This window comes from Aethalodelphis obliquidens, unplaced genomic scaffold (assembly GCF_003676395.1).
Source record: "Aethalodelphis obliquidens isolate GAN/ISIS:26980383/991018 unplaced genomic scaffold, ASM367639v1 scaffold46, whole genome shotgun sequence".
Taxonomy (NCBI): Eukaryota; Metazoa; Chordata; class Mammalia; order Artiodactyla; family Delphinidae; genus Aethalodelphis; species Aethalodelphis obliquidens.
In genome coordinates, this window is record NW_020837990.1 from 14,262,248 (window position 1) to 14,283,626 (window position 21,379).

Genomic DNA, 21,379 nt, shown 5'->3' on the forward strand with positions numbered 1-21,379 from the left:
CTTTTATTTCTTGCATAGAAATGGTGATATGACATAATCCACATTTTATTCACATGTGAAAATCCTATATACTTCTTTTTAAAACATTTTTCTTCAACTAATACTGAACATGCTGTTCAACATCAGGTACTTTAAAGAATATAGTATAGTATCCCTATCATATTTGCAAGATTTATCTTATCAATATTTTCCTAATGATATTTATGTTGTTTAATATTTTTACTACTAAAAATAATGCTTCACTATATAGCCTAACATGTAAGTTTGTACCCATTTTTGGTCACTTCCTAGTGATAAAGCTTCTAAGACATAAATTGTGGGGTTTCAGGTGGGAAAAAATAGTTTTTGATGTATATGTATCAATTCATTAAACATATAATAAGTGCCTACTATGTGCCAGATATTCTTCTGGACAGTTGATATACACATGATCAAAACAGAAAATAATTCCTGCCTTGATGGAGTTTACGTTCTGGTGACCGAGAAAGTAAATACATAAACATAACCTGCAATAAATTAAACAGTATATTAGATGTTAAGTGCTATGGAGAAAAGAACTAGAACGTGGTAAGTGTAAACAGAAGTGCTTGTGGGACGGAGGAAAGTTGCAGTTTCAATGCATAAGAAATCTGCTGCCATCCTTCTCTCTGTTCCTTTTTATATAACATGTATTTTTTGGGGAAGGGGGGCTTTTTGTTTGTTCACTTGCTTCATGTGTGAGTTTCTCTTTAATCACTGGTTGTCGGTAATTTGATGATGATGTATCTTAATAAAATTTTCTTCATATTTATTGTGCTTGGGTTTTGTTCAGATTTTTAATCTAAGTATTTATGATTTTTATCAAAGAGTTTTTTTAGCCATTACTTTCTCAAATATTTATTTCTTCCCTCTCCTTTCTCTCCTTCAGAGATTCCAGTTGCACTCTATTAGGCCACTTGAAGTTGTCTCACAGCTCACTGAGTGTTTGCTACTTTTTTTCCCAGTGTCTTTCCTGTCTGTGTTTCAGTTTGCCTAGTTTATATTGCTATGTCCTTAAGTTTCCCAGTCTTTTCCTCTGTGGGGCAAAATCTAGTGTTAATCTACCTGAGTGTATTTTTCAGTGCAGACATTATATTTTTGAATTCTAGAGGTTCAATTTGGGTATTTTTTATGTCTTCCATATCTCAAATTAAGACGCTCAATCTTTCTTCCAGCTTCTTGAACATATGTAGCACAGTTCTAATAAGTGTTTTGATGTCCTTGCATACTAATTATGTCATCTTTGTCATTTCTGGTTGGTATCAATTTACTGATCTTCTCACTTTGATTTACATTTTTCTGCTTCTTTTCATGGCTAAGTAATTTTTTTATTTGACGCTAGACATTATGAATTTTAGATATTGGATACTCTTTGTTCTTATAAATGTCCTTGTTGTAGTTCCATGATGCAGTTAATTTTCCCTGAAACAGTTCAGTCCTTTCTGGTAATGATTTTAAATGTGGAGCAGAACTCATTTAAGCTAGGGTTAATTTTCCTCTCCCACTGATGCAAAATCTTTTTCGCTTACTCTATATGTGATGGTTAATTATATGTGTCAACTTGATTAGGGATATCCAGATAGCTGGTAAAACATGATTTCTGGGTGTGTCTGTGAGGATGTTTCTGAAAGAGATTAACATTTGGATTGGTAGACTGAATAAAGAAGATCACTCTCACAAATGTGGGTGGGTACCACCACCTATTCCATTGAGGACATGAATAAAACAAAAAGGTAGAAGAAGGGCAAATTTGCTCTTTTTGCTTGAGCTGGTACATCCCTCTTCTCCCATGCTAGGACATCAGTGCTCCTGGTTCTTGGGCCTTCAGACTTGGACCATGACTTACACTATTTGCCCTCTAATTCTCCAGTCTTTGGACTTAGATTGAATTACACCACTGGCTTTCTTGATTCCTCAGCTTGCAGATTGCAGATCTTGGGACTTCTCAGACTCCATAATTGTGTAAGCCAATTCCTATGATAAATTATTTTGGGTGTTTTATTCTCAAGTCTTGGGTAGTCTCTTTGCACACATGTGCTGATAAGTACTCAGCTGAAGATTCAAAGAAGATTCTCTATAGATCTCTGGAGTTCTCTCTCTGTGAAGTTCTCTTCTCTTCAATATGATGTTTTGTGAAATCTAGCCTCCTTTGTTTCCCAACTTCCCAGCTCTGTCTTTTCAACTCAGAGAGCTTGCTGGAATCTTAGTTTTCCCTTCCCTGTGCTATGGCATGTGAATTCTCTCCAGGCAGTAAGTTGGTGTAATCACAGGGCTCACTTATTTGATTCCCTAACCCTCAGAGATCATTATACTTTGTTTCTTTATGTCCAATATCTTGAAAACTGTCTTTTCATATTTTTTTCCCAGTTTTAAAATTATTTCTTTTGGTAAGGTAAACTGGTCCCTGTTTCTCTATCTTGGTTGATGGTGGGAGTCTTGTCAAACAATTTTATTTAAGAAAATATTTACAAACATTGTCTTTTTAAATTCAATTCCATTACAGACAAGTGATTCTTCCTTTCTACATTCTAATAATTATAACTAGCATAAAAATATACTTAGCAATTAATGTTACACAGGGCTCCTCCCAAGTCACTTAAAATCTAATTTCATTTAGTCTAATTGGTTCCCAAAAAAGAGTAAACATTCTTCAATGAACAGTTTTCTCCAGGAAATCTGCTTCTTAAGGATTCATAGGATCATAGCATTTTATTACTAGAAGGTTCATTTGAATTTGCTTTTGGCCAGTCTTATTTTATGATGATGATACTGAGGCCAATACTGCAGAGATGCTTTGACAAAAAACATCAGTAACAGGCATCTGGCCAAAGTAAATGATAGATATATTGTACTAGCAGGCCCAGCTTATGATTGGGTTATATTTAATTTTTAATTTAAGTGGTTGTGAGGCAGGATATATTTTCCGTAGAAACAATGCAGTGAATGAGTCTATATTGTTAACATTGTATTATGAACACAGACAGGTACACTTTAGGTTAAATAGGTTTTTGTAAACTGATAGTTGAATCAGTCACTGATGCTACTAGAGAAAAATGTATTTGGGTTCTAAATCAGAATACAAAGCCATCATCTGCCATTCCTGGTTTCTGTAGGTTCTGTCAGTGGTTTTAGTTGATAGAAGTGCCATTCAAGCATTTTGTTTTTAACAGCAAATTGTAAACTCGCTCTATTTCTTAATCAACATTAAAAAACTCTACCTTAAGTGAAAAAAAAGACATTTTCTTGAGAAGACACAGGGTGTTTGGATTTAGACTAAGTAGGTCTTTCTCAGAGAAATTTATCTATATTTCTATTTGGTATTCAGTGTTTATATGTTGGAGACATCCTTTATCTGTCAGGATGAATTTATCCCTAGACTCTCTGGCTTGCATTTTCTTTGTGCTTAGTTCTATATCAAGTGTTATAGGGAATGAAATGAAGAAAACAAAATAATCTCATCAAACAGTTATAATTCTAGGAATTTATTCTAATGAGAGTATTAGAAAAATATGCAAAATCATCTTTATAACGTTGTTTATCTCAGCGTTGTTTCTAATAACAAAGTTAGAAGCAATTGAATGCCCATCAATGAGAGACTGGCTAAATAAATCATTGCCTATCCATACAACTGTAAACTTCGCAGTCATTATAAATGACGATATAATGCTGTATTTATCAATATGAAAAGATATCCATAAATAATTACTAAATGAAGATTCAAACAAAATAAAAAGAAGGTTAAAAACAGCTTTTATTATGTGAACCAATTTATTTAAAATTTTATATAGGCGTACATATGTATGCGTGTCTGTAAAGGGTGAGTTGTTTATAAACATATTAAAATGTTAGTATGGTTATTTCTCTGGTTGATGGGACATTGTTTGAATTTAATTCCTTCTTCATATTTTATTTTATTTATAAGTTTTACTACAAATTGTACAATAAGATATTTCATTTTGAAAATAAATTAAAAGAATCCATGCCCTGTGAGAATTCAGTGTAGAGAGTCAAAAACAATCAGCAAAGAATATGACAATGTACAAATAAATATATCTTATCAGACAGAGAGCAGTAGGAGCTGAGAAAAGAGGAAATATATGTGAGTTTTACAGAGGAGCTAGGATGGGACCTGGGCTTTGGGAGAAAACACAGAGATTGGGTAGGAAGAAAGAGAAGGGAGAGCCTTTCAGGCAGAGTGCACAGTATGAGTAAGAAAGGAAGGTCTGGTTTGGTGAGCTGGCAATAGGTAGTGGTAGAAACACAATTGTATAGGAAATTTAGATTCAAAGTAGTTTCTAAAATTTAAAAAAAACCACAGCAAGTACACTTGATCATCTTATCTATTTCTGGTTATTTTTTTAAAATTGAAGTATAGTTGATTTACAATATTATATTAGTTCCAGGTGTACAACATAGTGATTCAATATTTTTATAGATTATACTCCATTTAAAGTTATTACAAAACAATAGCTATATTTCCCTCTGCTGTACAATATATCTTTGTTGCCTATTTTACACATAGTAGTTGGTATCTCTTAATCTATATTCCTATGTTCCCCCTCCCCATTTCCCTCTCCCCACTGTTAACCAATAGCTTGTTCTCTACATCTGAGTCTGTTTCTATTTTGTTACATGCATTTAATTGTTTTATTTTTTAGATTCCACATATAAGTCATAACATAGGATATTTGTTTTCCTCTGTCTGACTTATTTCACTAAGCATAATACTCTCTATGTACATCCATGATACTCTCTAGGTCCATCCAATATGGCTGAGTAATATTCCATTGTGTGTGTTTTTGTGTGTGTGTGTGTATAGATATATACCACATCTTTATCCATTCATCTGTTGATGGACACATGTTTCTTCCATATCTTAGCTATTGAAAATAATGCTGCTATGAACATTGGGGTTCATGTATCTTTTCAAATTAGTGTTTTTATTTTCTTCGAATATATACCCAGGAGTGGAATTTCTGGGTCGTATTGTAGTTCTATTTTTAGTTTTTCGAGGAACCCCCATCCTGTTTTCCATAGTGTCTGCACCAATTTACATTCCCACCAACACTCTCACCAACATTTGTTAATTTGTGTTCTTTTTGATGATAGGTGTGAGGTGATATCTCATCGTGATTTTGATTTGCACTTCTCTGATGATTAGTGACATTGAGCATCTTCTCATGCGCCTGTTGGTCATATGCATGTCCTCTTTGGAAAAAATGTCTATTCAGGTGTTCTGTCCATTTTTAAATTGGGTTGTTTATTTTTTTGTTATTGAGTTGTATGAGCTGTTTTGTTTTTTTTCCCCACTGTGTTGACATTTATACTGATGGTACAAAATTAAAAGTGGATAAAAGCACTGGTGGCTTAGCATGAATCAAGGCAGTGACTCAAAATTTTAGAGATATTTTTTCACTGCCACAAATTCACATTAAAAAATCTGTTTTACTGAAGAATGTTCTCAATGAAGCAGTATAAAGTATTAATTTTATTAAATCTTGAACTTTGAGTGCCATTATTTTTAATATTCTGGGTGATGAAATGGGATGTATACATAAAGCACTCTGCTATGTATTGAAGTACAGTGCTCATTTTGAGAAAAAGCACTTGGGCAATTGTTTGAGTTGTGACCTAACTAGATTTTGTGTGTGTGTGTGTGTAACAACATTTTTTTCTTGAAAGTGTGACTGCCAGGCAAATTATAGTTATTTAGACTTGGTTATTTGGCAGATACTTTTCCAAAAATGAACAAAGTAAGTCTTTAAGTCTTTCCCTTCAAGGAAGACAACTGACAAATAGTTTTGTTTGTTGCCAGTGATAAAATTTCAGCTTTTACATGAAAATTAAAATTGTAGAAAACTTTCATCTGCTACTGTGAGTTTGGCTGCTTCTTTATACTTAAAGACTTTTCTGAAAGGATGAGGGGAGACATTAAAAAAGTAATTTTTTTGATAGTGAATAATAAAATGTAGTCAACATTTAGAAAAGTGGCATAACTCAGAGTACAAACATTTTCCGAATGACCAATACATGATGTTACAAAATCATGTGTGTGCAAAAGATCCATTCATTGTGCAAGACAAACCAATAGCTTTTAATGGAACAGAGTAGGATAAGTTCAATGACGTTTCAGATTCCACACTGCAATTGACCTGTAAGACACCATTACTTGTTGAGTTTTGGTATAGTATCAAAGAAGACCTATCCACAGTTCTCTGAAAAAAAAAATTAAATATTACTACATTTTCCAACTACACATTTGTGTAAGACAGTTTTTCTTCATATCTTTCAACTAGAACAGTATATCCTAAAAATTGAATATAGAAGCAGACTTGAGAATCCGGATGTCTTCTTCTTTTAAGTCAGAGAGTAAAGAGATTTGCAAAATGAAACATAAGATCACTTTTCTCAATAATTTTTTTGTTAGGGATAATATAGCTATTTTTTATAAAAATGTTAACATGTAATGGATTTAATTATTATTATTTTAAGTGAATAAATAAATATTTTTAAAAGACCAGTTTTAGCTTCTAACATAGTAAATATCAATAGATGTAATCCACGTAAACAAACTTTCTTTGGGGTGCTCCATAATTAAGACTGAAATAGTACCTGAAACCTCAAAGTTTGTGAATTGCTTGCCTAGGTCATTCTGTGCTTCTTGACTCTTAAATTTCCCTGTGACCTATGGCTCCTATCCAGGATTGATTCTGGGCTGTTTACTGGACGAACTGCAGGCATCTATTTGGTGGTCTTGATCCAGTGACATCCTCAAACATTCCTTGAGGTACCACCTCTTACCCCCTCACCTTCCTGACTTCCACTCGCTAACAGGTGTTTGCCTTTCTTTCTTTCTTTCTTTTTTCTCTTTCTTTCTTTCTTTCTTCTTTTGAGTTTCAGTTTTTAATTTGGATAAAACTTAATTGTCTGACATGTAGGTTGAATGGGGACCAACATAAGTTGTAAGTGTGAAACCCATAGGCTTACACAGCAAGAAAAAGAAAATGCTTCCAACATTCATAACTGGCAATGAAGAAGTACTTTACATAATACAGGTATTATGTATTCTATTCTGAATAGAGAAAACAATTTTACTTGAATCTTCTGTTGAAAACCATAGTGTTATGTAAAAAAGTATCAGCATTAATTACAAAATATTTGTAATTCACCCTTCCCCTATGTTCTAAGAAAAATGGGATCTAAAGAAGATACAATTGTTTCATGGGTGACAGTGGCAATATAGGTTACTTAATTCAATTCACAATTTTTCTGTTGTCAACTAAGGAAAACCAAAAATCTGAAAAAGAGAGGGGATAAAGATATTTGTCTTTTTATGATACTGTTGGTGCCCCTTTCTTTTTTTTCTTTTTCTTTTTTTAAATTTTAATTTTTATTGGAGTATAATTAATTTAAAATGTTGTGTTAGTTTCAGGTATACAACAAAGTGAATCAGTTATACATATACATATATCTACTCTTTTTTAGATTCTTTTCCCATGTAGGTCATTACAGAAAATTGAGTAGAATTCCCTGTGGTATACAGTAGGTCCTTATTAGTTATCTATTTTATATATAGTGGCATGTATATTTCAATCCCAATCTCCCAATTTATCCATCTCCCCCTTTCCCCCCTGGTAACCATAAGTTTGATTTCCACATCTGTGACTCTATTTCTGTTTTGTCAATAAGTTCATTTGTACCATTTTTTAGATTCCACATATAAGCAATATCACATGATATTTGTCTTTCTCTGTCTGACTTACTTCACTCAGTATAACAAACCCTAGGTCCATCCAAGTTGCTGCAAATGGTATTATTCTTCTTAATGGCTGAGTAATATTCCATTGTATATATGTACCACATCTTCTTTATCCATTCCACTGTCAGTGGACATTTACGTTGCTTCTATGTCTTGGCTATTGTAAATAGTGCTGCTATGAACACTGGGGTGCATGTATCTTTTTGAGTTACGGTTTTCTCTGGATATATGCTCAGGAGTGCGATTGATGGATCATATGGTAGCTCTATTTTTAGTTTTTTTAAGGAACCTCCATACTGTTCTCCATAGTGGCTATATCAATTTACATTCCCACCAAATGTTTATTATAATCATTATTACCAACACGAATTTTAAAGAAATTAGTAGCCATTAGACAACCGTCATGTGTGCCAATTTTAGGGAGACGTTACCCTGTGTCTTGTTAATGTCCAAATGGTTTGAGGGGATCAGATTGCAGGCAGAGCAGGAGCTTTTTATTAATTTCAAAGATTAAATTGAAAGAACAATATAATTGAAGGAAAATTTTCCTCAGATCAATAGAATAAAGTTAACAAATGGTAGAATGAATGGCCTGGCAATATATACCTGCTCCATGCTCTGAAATACCTCATTAAAATTTTCTTCTTCCTATTTCTTTAGTATTTTCAAATGAAAGTCAACCATGTGAACCTGGATTTCAAAAAGGAAGAAGCGAGTTCTCATTTTTTAGCTTACAATTCACTTTCCATGTGAAATGCTTTTTTCTCTGTCTGGAATTACATTACAAATATCACAGAGATTTTGCTCATTTTAAGCAACAAGCCCAGGTATTTAGCCTTTGTTCATAAAGAGAACTAATTGCTGCTCAGTTCATGTGCTCAAATGGAAACAGGCATTGAGGTAATTATGACCACTTCTGAGCCATATTCACAGCCAAGTTCAGGCATCCATTTGCTGTGGGCCTGCCGACACCCAGAGTAACATAAACCAAAAAGAACAACAAATTTAAAGTGGGGGTGCTTCTTAGTGGGGAAAGATGCTGGCAGGAAAGAAGGTAGAGCTGTTGCTGACCCAGGTCCTTGGACTCTTTAATCGGTAGAAATTGATAAGAGGCCAGACGAGGAATTCAGGCAAGGCTTTATTGGCACTTGTGCCGCACAGAGTGAAAACATGTAACAGGTTCCCTTGCTCGCTTCCTGAGGGGGGTGAGCAGGTATCTTACATGGGGTGAGGGTAGGAGCAGACCCATGGGTCCAGCCAGAGGGGAGGCTGAGGTGGTCACCACCCCCTTGGTGGTGCCGTGTGCAGGGATCATGCGCAGTACCCTGCTTTTGCTCCCGACACCTCAGAAGCGGCAGTTGGGTTTTGGTCTTTTGTATCTTGTCATTAATTTGCCCCAACTGTGCATGCACGCAGTTATTTTTAGTCCCATATAGTTTCTTTGTATTCTGTTGCTCAGAGATGTTTGTCCAGGTTCAAGCAGTACAGCAAAGGGTCCCAGGTCCCAGGTCTCAGCCTGTCTCAGAGATGCCAGGGCCTAATTCTAGACCGTATGAGTGCTGGACGCCTTTGTCTGGGGAATCTTTACTGGACAAGCCCCATCTGTTGGATCTGAAATGAAAGTGGGCTGGGGACCAGGAAAGATCCAGGCTTGGAAGAAATACCTCTTCATTGTTATTCAAGATTATTATAATAATAATAACTAAAAATGAAATGTTTTGTTATGTGCCAGTTAAAAATTTAACTCTTTAACAAGCACTACCTCATTTATGCCTCACAACAATCCCACGAAGTAAGTACTATTTCCATCATCATTTTAAAGAATAACTCTTGGAAAATGGGAGTAAGTTTTCCAAAGTGATATAAATAGGGAGAGAGGCAAGAATTGAAACCTTGTCTGTCTGACTCCAAAGCCTAAGCTCTTATCCACTGGGCAACCCTACCCTTATTCTCCTATGTCACCCACCATATCTCCCCTAGGCTGTCCTTTCTCTACACTGCAGTCAGCTTTTATCCTAATTCTCAACTCCAATCATATTATTCCTTTGCATAGGACATTCTGATGGCCCCACTTCCTCTCAAGATCCTGATCCTGCCCTCCAGGGCATTCCGATTTGCCTCTCCAAAGTCATCTGATGGACACTGGGTTCTAAGCAAACCACACTGCTGCTCCTGATCATAACGCATAATTCCCTGCCTCTCTGCCCTTGTCCTATAGCCCTCTCAGCCTGGACTCTGCTCCATCATCTCCCCTAGTTAAACCACTGCCACCACAATGTTCTCCTTACTCTGTACCAACTGTTGTAACCAGCCTTTTACACTGTGAGGTAGCTACTATTATTATTCAAGCTCATCAATGCCAGGTTCAAGGCCTCACAGCTAGTGAGTAGATTGGGGAGGATTTGAAGCCAGTTGGCTGATGCCAGGGTCTGAGTTCCCAGCCACCACGCTATGCAGGTGAATGATGTCGTGCCAAAGCTTTGGAGACTCACGTGTGTGCAAAGCACTTTGCTCAGCTTTCCTGATCCCCTAGTGAGAATCAGCCATCAGCTCCTGCTTCCCGCAGGGGACCACAATGTGTGCCTCTGTTACAAAAATTACTCCACTCTGTTTCACTTTAGCCATATGTCTCGCCTACAAAATGTGCTCTGTTTGAGGCCATGCCATTCATTTTGTGTCCTTCATGAACCTAGTGCCATATCTGAAGCTCAGCAGGCACTTACTTGATGTGTACTGAATTCATTCAATGGCTGTTTATTGAACTCCTGCAGAAGTTATCTCACTCCTGCCTGTAAACTCCCTCAGGCAATTGTTCTTATCCTTTCTTCATTCACACCCCCCTTGGACAAGCTGATGAAAGCCATGCATCTTTACAACAGAAAAATGCAACAACCAGTAAAATTTTACATCCTTCTTGTTGGCTCATGGATTCTGGATTCAGAGTCTAATTGATTTGAATTCAATTATCGGTGAATTGAATTGTTCTTGTTATTTCCTTTTTTCAAGTTATAGAAATCCAACTTAAGCCAGCTTAGACAGAGAGAGGTTTTTTTTAGCCTAGGGAGTCCAAGAAATGGTTACATTAAAAAAAAATATATAGATGTGTGAGCTTGGCTTGTGGAACAAATGGAACAAGAGATTCTAACATTTTCAGGATATGCTTCTATCTGAAGATCAGTACTAATCTCTCAAACTCACTTCCTCCACAAATTGGAGAATAAGCTTGCTGATAGGTCCTGTGCCTCATACCCCACCAGAGAGGAGTTACCCCTTCTCCCTCTTAGTAATACTTAAAAAAAAAAAAAAAAAAAACAAGGAAATATTCTGATTGGCCAATTTAAGTGACATGTCAGCTCCCAGACATGGGAGTCAATTGGAGAAAGAAAAGCTCCACCAAAGGAATGATATTCTGAGAAGAGGTGAAGAGCAGAGCATAACCACCACTTTTTTCACCATCAACCCCTGGGCACCTGCCCCTGCCATCTCTCCCTGGAAGCTCTCTAAGCCCCCATTCTTCTGTGCCCTCCCACCTTCATTCCAGCACCATCAAAACTTGCCTGCTCTATGCCGCAAAGAGCAAGGACCCAGCTCTTTGCTTTCTTAGAGAACAGCTAACAATGAATAGATCTGGGCTAGACTATGAAGGAGAAAAACAAAACAAAACAATTACCTGGCTCCCCCTCCTGCTTCGATAAGCTATTTTATCAGTGGCCATTTATAATAATCACCTTAACCTACAGTAGTTCTAACATGGAATTTTGCTTAATTTTATGCATCACAGATTTAAACAACACTGACTTTTAGAGCTGGGAGAGTCCCTTGAGATCATCTTGCCCAATACCTCATTTTATAGATGAGGAAACTGAGGATTAGAGAGTCACTTATTTAGGTCACACAGCAAACTGGTATTAGGCCCTAAGCCAGAGTGTATGGACGCTAATTCCCAGTCTAGTTGTCTTCTTCCTTCATTGTAATGCAGTGAAGAAAATGTTTGGTTTGTCATAGGCCCAGTGAGGCTCACTAATCACTGTGCCTGTGTGTTTCCTTACTGGAACAAGTCATGACTTCAGTATTCCAGAAAACATATAGAATTAGTTGGCTATATGGGAGGCTTGTGCTGGAGGTGTTGTGAATATGGGCTTGGGAGCCAGGCTGGTTATGTTCATTCTAAGCCTTACCACTTACATGCTTGGACAGGTGAGTTAATATTTTTGTGCCTCAGCGTCCTCATTTGTAAATTGGATCCTCCTCCAGCTCTTCTAAAGCAACAGACCCATTTAGCATTTGTTGTTCTTTTGGTTCATGTTCCTCTGGGTACAAGCAGGCCAAATAGATGCCCAAGAGTTGTATCTACCACATTAGGTTTTAGAAGAATAGATTAATTCATGAAAATCACTTAGAATATGGTCTGATGAACTGTAAGCATTCCATGAGTGTAACATCTGTAATTAAAATGAAGTTGTCAGGAAAAAGGGAGTATTTTAAAGGCAAAGGCCATAAAACAGAATTTCCTGTAGGTCAAGTAATTCAAACCCTTAATTAGCCTCAATTTCCTTTCTGTCGCACCTTCTTATGAAAACAAAGCAAAGAAAACTCTTACCAGGAATTTCATTAAAAATAATAAAGCGAACAATCCAATATAAATAAACCTAAAATATTCCTATATTTAGCCCAATGTGCTAAGCAGGTTATCTGGATCAGCTGCCCTTTGCAATCAAAACTGACATTCAGAGTAATGATTTGTGTCCTCAAAGACAAAATAATTATAATTGCTATCATTTGAGGACTGCTTACCAAACAACAGGCATCATGCTGAGTACTTAACATACATTACACACCATGCAGACACAGGCGTGCATGCACACACACACACAAACCTCCCCACACACACACTCATTCATTTAATCATCTTAACAACTTTAGGGGCATGGGTTTATTCTTATTTTACAGTTAAAAGTACATTTTATGCTTAATGAAGTTGAAGCTTGGAGAAGAGAAGTGAATTTCCAAGTGTACAATTGGTAAGTGGAGCTTGGAGTTGAACACAGAGCTTTCTGAATCCACAGCCAGCACTCTCAACAGCTCTGTTTACAGTCTTAATACTCCAGTTACCAAACAAAGAGAATATGGCGATTTATTTTCCATTTTCAGCCAGACAACAACAAAGGTTTCTGCTTGGCTCTTAACTGACTAGAAACTGAAGCAAATTCAAGAACTTCATCCTCCTCTAAGAATCCGCTTACAGAGCTTCTATTTCCCAGTGGTTTTTTGTTTGTTTGTTTGTTTGTTTTTGCACTACGCGGGCCTCTCACTGTTGTGGCCTCTCCCGTTGCGGAGCACAGGCTCCGGACGCGCAGGCTCAGTGGCCATGGCTCACGGGCCCAGCCGCTCCGCGGCATGTGGGATCTTCCTGGACCGGGGCACGAACCCGCGTCCCCTGCATCGGCAGGAGGACTCTCAACCACTGCGCCACCAGGGAAGCCCCTTCCCGGTGTTTTTAATTATTTTTCATCCTACCATTAGCAAGGAAAGCCAAGAATTGACTGGAGACCGTGGACTTTGACTCCATATGCACAAGGACTGTGTTTTATTCATTTGTTTCCTCGAAGGAACCAGGTCAATGACTTATTAGTTTTAACGGAGAATAAATATTTATTGAACAAACAAATGAGTAAACAAATATGCATATCAGCCTTTCCATCATGGAGCTATGTTTGAAAGAGGAAAAATGTTCTGTCCAGAAAAACAGATTGTTTAATGAAAGAAGTACTAACTCAAGTGCTTACTAGCTGTGTCATCTTAAGCAAGTTACATAAACTCTCTGACTTTGGTTTTCTCATTTGGAAACTGAGAGACTGCTTATCATTTCATTTACAGTGTAGGGAGAATTAAATGTGCTAAAAAATTCTAAAATGTCTGTTACACAGTGGCCACTCAAAAATACATTTTGTTTACCCTCATTCCTTATTTTTTTATTTCCATCATAAGCCTATTATTTTCTTACACTTATACCATTGATAAATAGAATCTGTCATTTGCAAAATCCTTTGCAATTTACAAAGAATATCATGTTATCTTTTTTGAACATCACAATAGCCTTGAAAGATAAGAAGGATAGAATAAACTCATTTTATCTCAAGTTACAGAGGACAAAACCTATTCTGTTCTCATTTATACAGTGAGTAAATCATAATACCAAGACTCATATCTAGATTCACTGACATGAATTCTGAGCTTTCCTCAGTTCTCCAAATTGCTTCTGGAGAGAGTGAGAAAAACCAAAACTTAAATCTTTCAATTAACTATTATATATGTTCTAAATGTAGAATTCCATACTACCACAATAATCATAAAGCCATATGTATTCTTCAGGTTTAACCTTATAATACCCTTCCTTGTAGAAATACCTTCAATTGGTTCTATTAAAAACCAAAATTCAGCCAAGTAAATTTGAAAATCTAATTGCTTTATTCAACTATTCATGAATAGGGCAGCATCCTATCTAGCAACTAGAACAGTGATCAGAGGAGTTGTACAAAATGGAAGGCTTTTATAGGAAAAATGGTGGGGCAAGGGAGCTACTAGAAAAACAAAAGAAATTATTCTTTTTAGACCAGGACATCTTTTGTGAAGGGAGGGAAGAGCAAGGGTTTTCTCATACTGATGCCTCTTCTTCCTCTTGGGGATGGAGAGGGTCCCTGTGACAGACTACCTTACTGATGCCTGACCAGAAAATTCCAGACTGGTAGATTAAGATTAAATTTCTGTGAGAGGCTGAAACTGCAGTTAGATCAGGTATTAAATCTAGGTTTGATATCATGGGCTTCTAGCATGAGTGATGCCACTAGGGCACTGTGATTTTCTTTTCAGCAGTTCAGATAACCAATTATAGCAATTTTTCACCAGGTGTCACTCCAATGTTAATACCTGATAAGAACAGATTATCATATGTCCTTAACATAGCCATGAGTAAAATTCAGAGCTCAACTCTAGGTAAAGCCAGCTATTGTTCTGTGGAGCAAACTGGATATAGGTAGGTAGATAGGACAGATTTTTTTTTAATAAACTCTGGTTTTTACACAATGGTCAAGAGAATTTCACTTTTCTTTCTGACTTTTGAAAGTGTAAGAACAAATGGGAAAAATTAATAATAAGATAAAGTTTATTTTGAACTAAAAGGTTATTCCACTTTTATATGCTTTGTTGAAGAGCAAAATGCTTTTTTACAGTTATTAAATTATTCACCACTCCACATCATTCTAGGGTGTCATTGTACAGAATAGATTTCTCTGTACAGAAGGAAAAATAAGTCAACTCTGAGTCACTTCAGGAAACTAACATTTTTAATAACAGCATATTACCAGTATTTGACATCTATTAAACATCAAGAGATGCTCCAGAGTGTCTATTATTTAGTGAGTATTTCAAAGAACAGTGAGTTATGCTAATCCCAGCTTAAAGATAACTCAGGATATAAATTTGACTGAAAAGGACACAAACTGGAAAAGAAGGAAGAGGATTTATAGACAGAGATAGAAATAATGTCAACAACTCCTTGTCTCTGGTGTCCAGTGTGCTGAAATTTCACACTCATGGAATGAGTGCTTCTGTCAGGAAGAATTTCCTCTACCCTTGCAGGTTCTCCTGGTTGGTCTAAGAATTAAATCAACATAAGACATATTAACAGAAGAAAATCAAATTTAATTTCATATATACCAAAACACCACATACATGAGAGGTTCAGAAACAGAAAGATAAAATTAGGAATATAAGCTATCCAAGCTAAGGAATGAGATAGGGGCCTGGGGCTTCCAAGGACAGGAGGGTCATTCATAGGATGATAAGAAGAGCAGATATTTGGTACTTAGATGTCTGCCCTGCCATATAGATGGGGCCACTTAGATAAAACTTATCTCCAGTAATAAGTCTGTTCAGGGAAAAATCACCAATTTAAATTATCCTAAGTAGTTAAGGGTAGGGCAGCAGTTTCTCTTGAACCCACAGGGTCTCAATTGCCTTTAGCACAAAATAATCCTCATACAAAAGTGACACATTCTGGGGAGTTCTGAATCCTTATTTTTCTCTTTAACATTAATCTTAAGAGAAAGTCCCCTTTTAGGATAAGAAAACTGAGGCATATGAATGGATACAAAAACAAGACCTGCAAATATGCTGCCTACAAGAGACTCAATTCAGATCTAAAAACACACACAGATTGAAAGTGAGGGAATGGAAAAAGGTATTCCATGAGACTGCTACAAACAACTATATGTCAATAAAATGCACAACCTAGAAGAAATGGACAAATTCCTAGAAATATACAACCTCCCAAGATTGAACCAGGAAGAAATAGCAAATATGAAGAGACCAATTACCAGGAAAGAAATTGAATTGATATTTTTTTTAAAACTCCCAATAAACAAAAGTCCATTACCAGATGGCTTCACAGGTGAATTCTACCAAATATTTATAGAAGAGTTAACACCTATTCTTCCAAAATATTGCAGAGGAAAAATGTTCCTGAACTCATTCTGCAAGGCCAGCATCACCCTGACACCAAAACCAGGCAGTGATACCATGAAAAAAGGAAAATTACGGGCCAATATCACTGATGAGTATAGATGTAAAAATCCCCATAAAATATCAGCAAAAAGAATCCAGTAATGCATAAAAAGGATCATACACCATGATCAAGTGTGATTTATCCCAGGGATGCAAGGATTTTTCAATATCCATAAATCAATCAATATGATAAACCACATTAACAAACTGAAGAATAAAAACCATAAGTTCTTCTCAATAAAGGCAAAAAAAGCTTTTGACAAAATTCATCATCCATTCATGATAAAAACTCTCCAAAAAGTGAGAATAGGGGGAACATACTCAACATAATAAAGGTCATATATGACAAACCCACAACTAACATCATACTCAATAATGAAAAGCTGAAAGCATTTCCTCTAGATCAGGAACAAGACAAGGATTCCCACTCTCACCACTTTCATTCAACATCGTATTGGAAGTCCTAGCTACAGCAATCAGACAAGAAAAGGAAACAAAAGGAATACAAATTGGAAAGGAAGAAGTAAAACTGTCACTGTTTGCAAATGACATGATATTGTATGTAGAAAATCCTAAAGACACCACCAGAAAACTATTAGAGCTCATCAATTAATTCACTAAATTTGAGGATATAAAATTAATATACAATAATTTGTTGCATTTCTATACACTAACAATGAACTATCAGAAAGAGAAATTAAGGAAACAATTCCATTTACTATTACATCAAAAAGAATAAAATACTTAGGAATATACCTGACCAAGGAGGTGAAAGACTTATATGCTGAGAACTATAAAACATTGATAAAGGAAATTGAAGAAGATTTAAGAAGAGATGGAAAGATAGCCCCATGCTCTTAGATTGGAAGAATTAATATTGTTAAATTTTCCATACTACCCAAAGCAATCTAGAGATTTAATATGATTTCTGTCAAATTACCCATGACATTTATCACAGAACTAGAACAAATAAGCCTAAAATGTATATGGAACCATAAAACAACCAGAATTGCCAAAGCAATCCTGAGGAAAAAGAACTAAGCTGGAGGCATTAACACTCCCATACTTCAGACAATACTACAAAACTACAGTAATCAAGCGTGTGGTATTGGCACAAAAACTGACATATGGAGAGGATAAATGAAACAGAATAGAGAGCCCAGAAATAAACCCACACACCTATGGTCAATTAATCTTTGACAAAGGAGGCAAGAGTATACAATGGAGAGAAGACAGTCTCTTCAACAAGTGGTATTAGGCAAGCTGGACAGCCACATGTAAATCAATGAAGTTAGAACACTCCCTCACACTCTACACAAAAATAATTCAAAATGGCTTAAAGACTTAAATATAAGACATGACCCCATAAAACTCCTAGAAGAGAATATAGGCAAAACATTCTATGACATAAATCATATATCAATGTTTTCTTAGGTCAGTCTCCCAAGGCAAAAGACAGAAAAGCAAAAATAAACACATAGGACCTAATCAAACTTACAAGCTTTTGCACAGCAAAGGAAACCCTAAACAAAATGAAAAGATAACTTAAAAAACTGAGAGGAAATATTTGCAAATGATGCAACCAGCAGGGACTTAATTTCCAAAATATACAAACATCATATAACTCAATAATAAAAAAAACAAACAACCCAATCAAAAAATAGGCAGAAGACCTAAATAGGCATTTCTCCAAAGAAGACATACAAGTGGCCAATAAGCACATGAAAAGACGCTCAACATTGCTAATTATTAGAGAAATGCAAATCAAAACTACAGAGAGGTATCACCTCACACCAGTCAGCATGGCCATCATCAAAAATTCTACCAATAATAAATGCTGGAGAGGGTGTGGAGAAAAGGGAACCCTCCACACTGTTGGTGGGAATGTAAATTGGTGCAGCCACTATGGAGAACAGTATGGAGGTTCCTTAAAAAACTAAAAGTACAGTTACCATATGATCCATCAATCCCATCCCTGGGTATACATCCAGAGAAAAGTCTAGTTCAAAAAGATACATGAAACCCAATATTCACAGCAGCACTATTTACAATAGCCAAGACACAGAAGCAACCTAAATGTCCACCCAAAATGAATAGATACAGAAGATGTGGCATATATATATACAATGGAATACTATTCAGCCACAAAAAAGAATGAAACAATGCCATTTGCAGCAATATGGATGGACCTAGAGATTATCATACTAAGTGAAGGAAGTCAGATAGAAAAAGACAGAGACAGAGAAAGACAAGTCTGTATATAAAATAAACAAGGTCTTACTATATAGCACAGGCAACTATATTCAATACCTTCTAATAAACTATAGTAGAAAAGAAAAAAAAAAGAAAGAAAATTGATGCACAGAGTGACTAAGGATCTGACTCTTATTCACATGGCTCAGGGCTGGTGCCAGTTGGCTGAAGGCACAGCTCACAGGGAAAGTTAATCCCCAAGGCAATTCTAACTTCCCCATCTTCATCTTACCCCTTCTGGTACCTCACACCCCAGCCTCAGCCCCAGAGGTAATTCATCTGGCAAAAGTCCTGTCACTACTCTTCCAAACCAGATTTTCTTATCCCCTTGAAAAGTACAGGGCATCCTCAACCTCCCCCTGATCTATTCAGCTCAAAACAATTGTTAAATGTCTCTGAATATTCAGGCATAGGCAAATAGAAATAAAAGCTGAGAGGTAATTTGTCATTAATTTTGCCTCTGGTTCCTGGTGTGAGTAGAGTTACATCAATTTTGTATATCAGAAAGGTTATTTTTCAAATAAACCGAGTCAGATTTCCCTCACATGTATCTCTGTGGGCCATGGAATCCTGCAGCTGTTAAGGCATAAAGGCATTGCTCAGTGCTGAGAGCTCACCCTAAAGTGATTAAAGCAGACTGCAAAATTATCTGCCAAATCTGATGAGTAGGAAAATGAAGGCTAATGGAAGAAGTGCACAAAGTCATATTTCCAGACAAATCACACCAGATCTCACTCATTAGGGGATGAATCTACAAAGTATGCACTATAGTCAACCACCAGCTGAGATTTATATTAGCCTAATTTAGTCTTGAACCCAGCTCATAGTAATAATGAAGTTAATAGAAAAGATAATGCTATGTGTACAGTATAAGATGCCTGAATTTTAAGTAGAATAGTCACCTATTCTACTAAAATAGTCAGTATAAGTGATGTGACGGTCGGCTTCCTCTGCCCTCAAACATAAATAAGACAGGTGACTTTATACCTGAAATGCTATGATTTGAGACCTATTTCTATTGTTTAGGCATTGTTCCTATAAACAACATTCTCATTTAAAATGCAAGAGCTCCTGCAGGTGGAAAGCAGGAAGTCAGTAAAATACTAGTGTGAATCATTATAGGAAATGTTTTTGTTGTTAGAGGACCTTAAGCACCCTATGAAGCGCTGGACACCCTGGAGAGTAGAGGACCTGAAAGAAGTGAGGGAGAGGAAGACAAAAATGGGGTAATTTTTCATGTGGCTGTTTATCACATCAGAGGACACCCATTTTCTAACTCCTGGACAGAGTCCTAAAGATGAGGTTAACAATATATAGTGTTTACTCATATACAAATTACACTTGCTAAAAGTGTCAAGAAACATAGCTGCACTTTTGTGGCATAAGAAATATATACCTTTTTTCCATATAGATGGCAATGATTTTATGACATTCCTCTTCTTTGTAAACATATTGTCATTTGGGGGTTCTATAAAACAGTTTCAATCTGATTTGTATAATTCCACTTAAAAGCATTAGAGGAAACATCTGATACTGTCTCACAGGCCTCTCTGGAACCATCTGTTTCTCCTTGTTCTTGTTCTTTGAGCTTTTGTTGCTCCTGCTTCAGTGCCTGCAGTTTGTAGCTAAGTAAACAAAACTGCTGTCACTCCTGTCCTCACTACTCAGACTTCCACACCTCAAATGCTGCTGCAAAGGTGTGCAAGCAGCTCACCAACTGCTTGCACAACTTCAGAGATGGCTCCCTGCATGGTGCCAAGGCAGCCTGTGAGAGGGCAGCCCAGGCTGAGCCACGGTCGAGGGATCTGTATCAGCCTCTTAGTTATCAGAGTTTATCAGATGGAAGAGATCAAATTGTTCAGCTGCCTTTTTCATTTTGAATGCTGAGCATCTGGTGGTTGATTGTGTATTGCCATGTAAGAACACAATAATCCTCAAACATTTTGATCACAAATAAATCGGTGGGTGAGGAAAAATGTGTTCCTGCTGGTTAATGTCTCCTTAGCTTTGATAAAAGGTATGGAAGACATTACACAGAACCACAAATTGCCAAGGAAAGCAGTGGGTCATAGACTTTTTGGAGTTTGGAGAAGCCTGCAAGATAATCTAATTCAATTCCCAGTCTAATTTACCTCTTTCAACTTGCAAGTGAAAAAGCTGATTCCCAGAGGGGAAGTGATCACCTCCTTAGGTAATGGTGAGTAGTAGCATCAGCGCCAGAATCAAAAGTCTGCTCCAACTGATAACTGGAAGACCAGGGTGGTCTTGCCTCTGGCTGATCCTGTGGACAAAAGAGCTTTCAACTCCCCCACAGGACAGTGTGAACTTAAGGGACAGGGTAGAATAAAGAGAAACCAGTATTGATTGTGACTGAGGGCACCATTATTTTCCTGACTCCAACATTCCCGGGGATTGTGAAATGGCATTGCTCATAGGTGTCAACTCTTACTCTTCATTAATTGTTTAAATCGGCATGACTGGTCTGAAATAATAAGAAACAAAATGAGATGTGAATTTGAAAACTATTCAAACAGGAGAAACAATACTAATTAAAACTTTAAAGTGGGGAGGTTTAAGAAGTATGGTTTAGTCTCTGAGTTGTTGACCAATAACTATTTTTTTCCCTAGAGACCCAGTGCTAATTAACTAGGGGCAGCATTCCCTAGTATAATAGTGGTGGAGCTGAAGGCTGTTCTGTTGAGAATCTTTTCCCCAACCAAGGAACTCTCAACCTCTGAGCACTTGAGATCCTCCTCCTAAACCTCCATGTCCCACATTTGATGTGGT

At 36.6% G+C, this 21,379-nt stretch overlaps 1 long non-coding RNA gene across 2 annotated transcripts in view; it reads right to left on the reverse strand.

The window, feature by feature from the left end:
• Window positions 1–15,102: 15,102 nt before the first annotated feature.
• Window positions 15,103–21,379, reverse strand: part of LOC113607185 (uncharacterized) — a 28,849-nt gene continuing 22,572 nt past the window's right edge. For both annotated transcript variants that reach the window (XR_003427829.1, XR_003427830.1), the window contains one exon: window positions 15,103–15,430. This is a non-coding gene — a long non-coding RNA (uncharacterized LOC113607185). The remainder of the gene's footprint in view (window positions 15,431–21,379) is intronic.